The sequence below is a fragment of the Ochotona curzoniae genome, unplaced genomic scaffold (assembly GCF_017591425.1).
Source record: "Ochotona curzoniae isolate NIBS_2020 unplaced genomic scaffold, NIBS_Ocur_1.0 scaffold_4506, whole genome shotgun sequence".
In the NCBI taxonomy this organism is placed as follows: Eukaryota; Metazoa; Chordata; class Mammalia; order Lagomorpha; family Ochotonidae; genus Ochotona; species Ochotona curzoniae.
The window spans coordinates 59,298,854-59,306,326 of NW_024467119.1; positions in this window are offsets into that span (position 1 = coordinate 59,298,854).

The following is a 7,473-nucleotide window of genomic DNA, read 5'->3' on the forward strand; positions in this document are numbered from 1 at the left end:
TTGAAAACACACCCAATTTGTTGTTTGTTTTTCTCAAAACAAATATTGGAATCTAATGAAAGGATCATGAGTTTGAAAGGAAGTGGCCAGGTTTTATAACTAATTAATGCTAGAACTTTGGCAAACCTTGGTACTGTTCAAGCTTAGTTTCATGTAGAAATGAAATGACTGCATTGATGTTTTAAAATCTATTGAGTATAATGTGATGCTTCTGCCCTTCTTGCCTGTTGGCTGGTCCCTAGATTTGTAGCATCCAAGAACTGATTCTTTGTCAGTTCAAACATTTTCACTAATTCAAGTACTTTAATCATACCTCTCTCTGGGAACAAAGAGGAAGAATAAAAATTAAACTTACTTTTTTTTTTATTCTTTCTGGTGAACTCATTTTGACTAGGATATATATATTTTTAACTGTTGATAAGCTTTCAGTATTTCTATTCAAATAGATTCAGGTATATAAACGTTTCAGACAGTTTATGAATTTCAGGAAAATTATGTATAATTTTAAAAATCCCGTTAAAAACACTGGCTCATGAAATTGTATGGTGACTTCTTTTGTAAGATACTAACATTTGTCTTATGAATAGGAATCAATGTGCGTTTGATTTTCCCAAATGGGCAACACTTCAGTGAAAATGGCCCTTATTGTTTAGGAGGAACCTGTGGTCTGGAGATTTTCTTTGTGAGCCTTTGACAGATTGAGAGAAAAGAGAAACACAACAAGTACTGTTCATTGGATTCTTCTGGAGCTTCACGTGTTTCCAGGACTTTATAATACTAGATTGTTTCCTCTTCAGGACTTAAGCTTTGCAAGACAAGTCCCCAGCACATGTGAAACCAGTGTCTGTGTTTGCTCTACCTCATGTGGAAGCGCTCCAGCAGTGAGAACTGACTGCAAAATTAGCTGCATTGTTTGAGCCATTTGGTCTTAGAAGGAACACCTGTAATCCCAGTCTTCAGATGAGCAGATTTTTACCTAGGCATTTAAGATGCAAACTGCTACACGTATGTCCCATAAGAGACCTGTGGGCCTGGAGTTTAGCATTCTAACCTTGGCTCTTGAAATGTTGTAGAGTAGCTTGACAAACTCTCCTCTAAGGAGCACAATACTGAGTCACACAGTAGACTATTTAACTGCTGTTCTAGGCTTGCCTGTGCACACATGTATGTATTAATGAGAGTTGGAAGTATTTATTGAATATCTCAAAGCTCCAGATATGCTCCCCCTTCAAAAACACCACAAGTATCTCAGTACTAGGAATCATTAATTAATGCAGCTACTGATTGCCTCAGGTTTTCAGACTGAACTCATACTTGGGATTCTATCTTGGGGGACTTATAAATTTCCATCGAGCAAAATGTTGATCTGTTTAACAACTGGTTTCTCAGTGTTGAAGAATCATGAAGCCACTGCTTGGTAACTGAGATAAAAATGCAAAGCAGAATGCTGATATTAATAATAAAAAAAACCTCATTCACTATTTTTGTAGCTGTTACTGTAATTTCTGTGTTGCAGAGGCACTGCATTTGTAGGCGTACAACCAGACATTGTTTAACATCTTTAAATGGGTACTGAAGGAGGCGATGTTTATATACTTAGAAGCCCATTTTCCCAGGTATGTCCAGATTCACACTGGAAAGTAGATCCAGCTGATTATTGGGCAAATGTCTGTCGGTTAGGTAAACAAAGGGGGGTGGGGATGAAGTGACAACACAGATAAACATTTTTTTAAAGATTTATTTATTCATTTACTTTATTGGAAAGTCAGATATACAGAGAAGAGACAGAGAGGAAGATCTTCCTTCTATTGATTCACTCCCCAAGTGGCCACTTCTCTTGGCCCTGAGCTAATCTGAAGCCAGGAGCCAGGAGCTTCCTCCAGGTCTCCCATGCGAGTGCAGGGTTCCAAAGCCTAGGCCGTCCTCGACTGCTTTCCCAGGCTACAGATAGAGAGCTGGATGGGAAGTGGGACCACTAGGACCAGAACCGGTGCCCATGGGATCCCGGCACATGCAAGGCGAGGATTTTAACCACTAGGTTACCACACCAGGCCCACAGATAGACATTGTAAAGTTGGATGCTGTTAGCATCCTTCAAATATCCCCTTTCACCAGACTATTAATGTGAAAGACTATTAACTAGTTTTTAAATATATAAAGTACTATCTTAGTACCATATATTTTCTTTCTTTTCCATTCGTGTATTTATTCCATAGTCAAAACAAATCATAATTTTAAGCCATAACTTTTTTAAAAGACAAAAGAATTTGTGGCACAGCTGCATTAACAAAACAGACACTAGTCTAAAGGGTAATACTAAACAGGTATTCTCTCTGTTCCCAGGGTGGAATAAATATGCAGCAGTGACACATAACAATTCACTGAAAGGCTCAAATGAGGCAAAGACCCTGTTGAAACAAACCAAACAATGAACAGAGACAGGCTGCAAACAGTTTCTAATAACCTCTTGCTGCAAGAGGGAGAAACTCCCAACGATCTAACTCAAACCCTTCACCTGTATGCCCAGCCCTGGTTCCTTCCTCAGTTCACACCCAAATTCAAAAAGGCTTCTGCACCTGTGGTCCAAACTGCAACCCTAAGTCATAGAGGCCTCAGCAGAGGCTGCCCTTCATGAGGCTGCGTGCAACCTTCAGGCAAATCAGAGACCCAAATACAGAACACAGCACCATTACTCTAAACAACAGATTTAACTGTCAAATGAGCACTGACATCTAGTAAGCCTTATGTATTTCATGAACAAACAGTACCCTATATTTTCATTCACCAACATTGTACTTAGATTCTTGCTCTCTGTTTCCTTCTTTATATCTCTTCCTCTCTTACCTTTAGATCTTCTTGTTTTTTTCATGTGAGAAACCTGTACCTAGCTAAGAAATGCTTCCTATTGGTGACAAAAGACTGTTGCTGATGATTCATCCCAGAAAGCTAATAATTTTGCAGTGACTACTCCAGTGCAAAGGGGAAAACTGAATTTTCTAGGTTTGTCTAATTTTAACATTGTTTACTCTGTAATCTCTTTAAAAAATGCCTGATACATATTACATCGTGACAAGTGTTAGCTAGTATTACTGCCACAGATTATTCTTATCATAAAATACGGATTTACTGAACACCAAACCAGTCAGCTAAATCACACCTGCTATTGTACAAAACATTGAAAAGAAGGTGAAAAACATGTTCAATAAATAGTTTCCAGAGCAAAGACTTAATATTTTTGATATTTAAAATATTAAATGTTATTAAAACTTTAAACCTATACACCAAGCTGTATGAAATAACTTAATTTCACAGAATTTTATTTTCATGTTCTATATAACTATTTTTATACTATAATTTTAAATAAAAATCATTTGGAAGTTTTTTGGGAGTTGTGTTTCCTTTTTAATCCCTTTAGCCAAAAAATACATACTGAATTTGCATCCTATGCCACATGCTGTTTTACATACTGAAGATACATATCTGAATAAGAGAGCCAAGAAGTCCTGGGGACCAACGCCATGACTTAGCCAGCTAATCCTGCACCTGCAGTGCCAGCTTCCCATTTGGGCGCTGGATCAAGTCACAACTGCTCCACTTTCCAATCCATTTCTCAGCTTATGGCCTGGGAAAGCACCAAAGGATGGCCTTGGGACCCTGCACCCACATGGGAGACCCGGAAGAAGTTCCTGGCTCCTGGCTTCGGATCAGCTCAGCTCTGGCCACCGTGGCCATTTGGGAAGTGAGCCAACAAATGGAAAATCTCTAGCTCTCTCCCTCTCTATAATTCTTTCAAAAAAAAAAAAAAACAGAGCTAAGGAATCCTGCCTTCATGGAGTTTATGTTGCAATAAGAGAGGTGCATCACCCATAAATAAGTAAAATGTGTTAGTTAAGCAAAGAAGAAACAGTGAAACCAGAAACAGCTAGGAAATGTAATTGAACTGTAAAAAAAAAAAAAAAGTGTTGCTGCAGTTACCTCAGCATTGGAGTCAATGAGGCAAGCAACAGCTGGTTTCTAAAAGCAGTTAATGACAGTGCAAAGGCCCTGGGACTTGCAACTTCTAGTATCCATATAAATCACCAGAACTTTTTTCCTTCCCTAAATCACTAAATAAAATACAATACAACAAATTAAAACAACATTTTCAGGGTAAGTCTTTGATTCTATGGTTAAAACACAGCTTGGAATACCCACATCTCTTCTCCAGTTGCCTGGGTTCAAGTCTTGTGCTCCAGATGACATAGGAGAAGCAGCAGCACATGGCCGAAGTGTTTGGGCCCCTGCCACCTATGTAGGAGACCTGGAAGAAGCTTCTGGCTCCTGATCTTGGTTGGGGAGTGAACCTCTGTGTAACATTCAAATAAAACAAAGAGGGGGAAAATGACTGAAATATTTCCGGTTTCATCTCTCATTTTTTAGAAGAAAAAAGCCAGCTACTTCTTGACTTTTGAAGTTAATATAATGATAGACTTTAAACCACTGATGTCTAGGGATAACGTGTCCCTGCAGTTGTTACAGAGAAGTTAACCCCAGCAGTGGCCTGTAAAATGGAGAGAGAAAATGAGGTTGATAAACCTAACTATGAGGAATAAGCCACTGTGGGAGGGCAGTAACATCAAACCTAAGATGTCAGCAGAACAAGCCGATTGGTTTTACATGAGCCAACTAAAATGCTAACAAAATTCTTAGCTTGGAGTGCTGGCCTGAATGTTTTTATGTTAATGACAGTATTACAAGGGTTATAACCTAAAGTCCAAATGTGCCAAAAAACAAACTCATTTCAACAGAGCTTTTCCATGGCTCTGTTGCTCCCACATAGTAAGAGAAGGTCAAATCTATTAAAAAAAAAAAAAAACAGAACATTAGAGTACCTACAAGGGATATAGCCTCAATAATATAGAGGGAGTGCTAGGATGAGTTATATATATATATATATAAAAAAAAAACCTGGAGTGGAAGAAAATAGACATGTGCACCTACAAATATTCTTGCAAAACTAAGCTTGATATCACTTTACATGAGTATTCAAAGTAGGATATGCAAGGGCCAGCATTGTGGCCGACTGGCTTAAAACCCAGCACCAATGTTCCACACCAAGTGGTTCAAGTCCCAGCTACTCCCAATCTATACTCCTGCTTAGTGATTCTGGGAAGTCAGCCATCAGAAGATGACCAGTGGAGGACCCAACTAGAGTTCCTGGCTCACAGCTTTGTCCTGGCCCTGTTCTAGCAATGGTGGCCATTTGAGAAACCAAGTGATGGATGAACTCTGCCCTTCCACTCTCTGCCACTCTTCCAAATCCATTTTAAGGTATGAGGGACCCCTTTATGACATTTAGGAACATTAAGACATCAAATCTATTTTGAGTATTATTTTTCAATTAAAAGTGTTATTTTAGGACAGTGTGGTGGCATAGCATACTAATCCTCTACCTGTGTTGCCAGCATTCCCTATGGGCACTGGTTCTAGTCCTGGATGCTCCACTTCTGAACCATCTCTGTGATAATAGTCTGGGAAGGCAGCAGAGAATGTTCCTGGCCTTGGGTTACTGAACCCACATGGGAGCTCCAAAAGAAGCTCCTGGATCCCGGCTTCAGTCCAGCACAGTTCTGGCTACTGTAGCCATTTGGAGAATGAATCAAAGATGGAAGATCTCTGTCTCCTCTCCCTTCCCCTACCTCCTTGGGAACTTGACTTGTCCTGTAATGGACTTACCATTGTTATTTCTAAATTGTTTCCAAATTTTAATTTCTGATATGGTGAATCCATATAACAAAAACAGGTATTTCTTTATGTTTTCAGTAATTTTTGAGAGTCAAAGGGGATACTGCAATAAAACAATCTGCTAACTTCTGTTTTTTGTTTGTTTGTTTGTTTTTAAGACTTATTTGGAAAGTCAAATATATACAGAGAGACAGAAATAAGGTTCTGTCCACTGATTCACACCCCAGATGGCCACAATGGCCAGAGCTGCACCTATCTGAAGCCAGGAGTTTTTTCCGGGTCTCCCACGTGGGTGCAGGATCCCAAGGCTTTGGGCTGTTCTCAACTGCTTTTCCAGGCCACAAGCAGGGAGCTAGATGGGAAGAGGAGCAGCTAGGACACAAACCAACGCCCATATGAAATCCCAGCGCATGGAGTAAGGATTCAGCTACTGAGCCATCACGCTAGACCCTGTTCTATTTCTTCTTTTTTAAGATTTTTATTTAAAAGGCAGAGTTCCAGACAGAGAAGGTGTGACGGAGATTGTCCATCAGCTGGTTTACTCCCCAAATTATGGCAGAGCTGGAGCTGGCCTGTCCAAAGCCAGGCACTTCATCCAGGTCTCCCACGTGAGTTCCAGGGCCTCAACTCGCAGATTATCTGTGCGTTCCCCAAGCATATCAGTAGAGAGAGGAATCAGAAGAGGAACAGCTGGAACTTGAACCGGCAATCGTATGGGATCTCAGCACCACAGCAGTTCAGCTTGCTATGTGCAGCAAGGGCCCCAATGGGCTACTCTTTTATAGTAGGTCGCCAGCTCTCAACTCCACACATTAGTTACCTGGGAAATTTAAATGGTAATGCTAAACCTCACCGCTAGAAGTTCTGACTTGGTCAGGGATTAATCCCAAACGTTAAGAAAAAAGAAATTCCTATGCCGCCACTGGTTCATAATACGCAGTCTAGACTGCACATGATTGCTTCAAAAATAATTCGTCACTTAAAGATTGGGGGAAAGGTACGTGTAGATTTATACTGTGAGTTGTGTAGCGAGCAATAGCAGCAAGAAACTACACAAGCATAAGGGCCCATCGCAATGGCGTAGTGATTAAGGTCCTAGCCTTGAACGTGCGCCTTCGAGCATCCCATATAGGCACTGGTTCTAATCCCAGCAGCTCCACTTCCCATCCAGCTCCCTGCTTGTGGCCTGGAAAAGCAGTCGAGGACGGCCCAAAGCTTTGGGATGCTGCACCTGCATGGAAGACCCAGAAGAGGTTCCTGGTTCCTGGCTTCGGATTGGCGCAGCTCCGGCCATTGTGTCCACTTGGGGAATGAATCATCAGATGGAAGATCTTCCTCTCTGTTTCTCCTCCTCCTCTGTATATCCGCCATTACAATAAAAATAAATAAATCTAAAAAAAAAAAATATATATATATATACAGACATCGGCTCCCTGCCCCAGTAAACGGGTGTGTTAATGCTAGGGAATAACCATATAAAATGAAACCAAACCCCAGCAACCTCAGAAAGTAACTCTGTTCCACCCCAGTTTTGCGGCCAGCCAGAAAAAGAAGCAGGCGCTCCGATGGGCCTGGCGCTACCTCGGCTGGGCGCGGCAGGCACGTGGGCAGGGAGTCACCTGACCGGCGCCGGATGGCGGGAAACCGTTGGGGGCGCCTGCGCAGCTCAGCGGAACCCTCACGTCGGGCACGCTGGTTTCCCGGCGTGCCTAGCGCCCCTTTCCCGCCACGGCAACGCCGCAGCAGTTT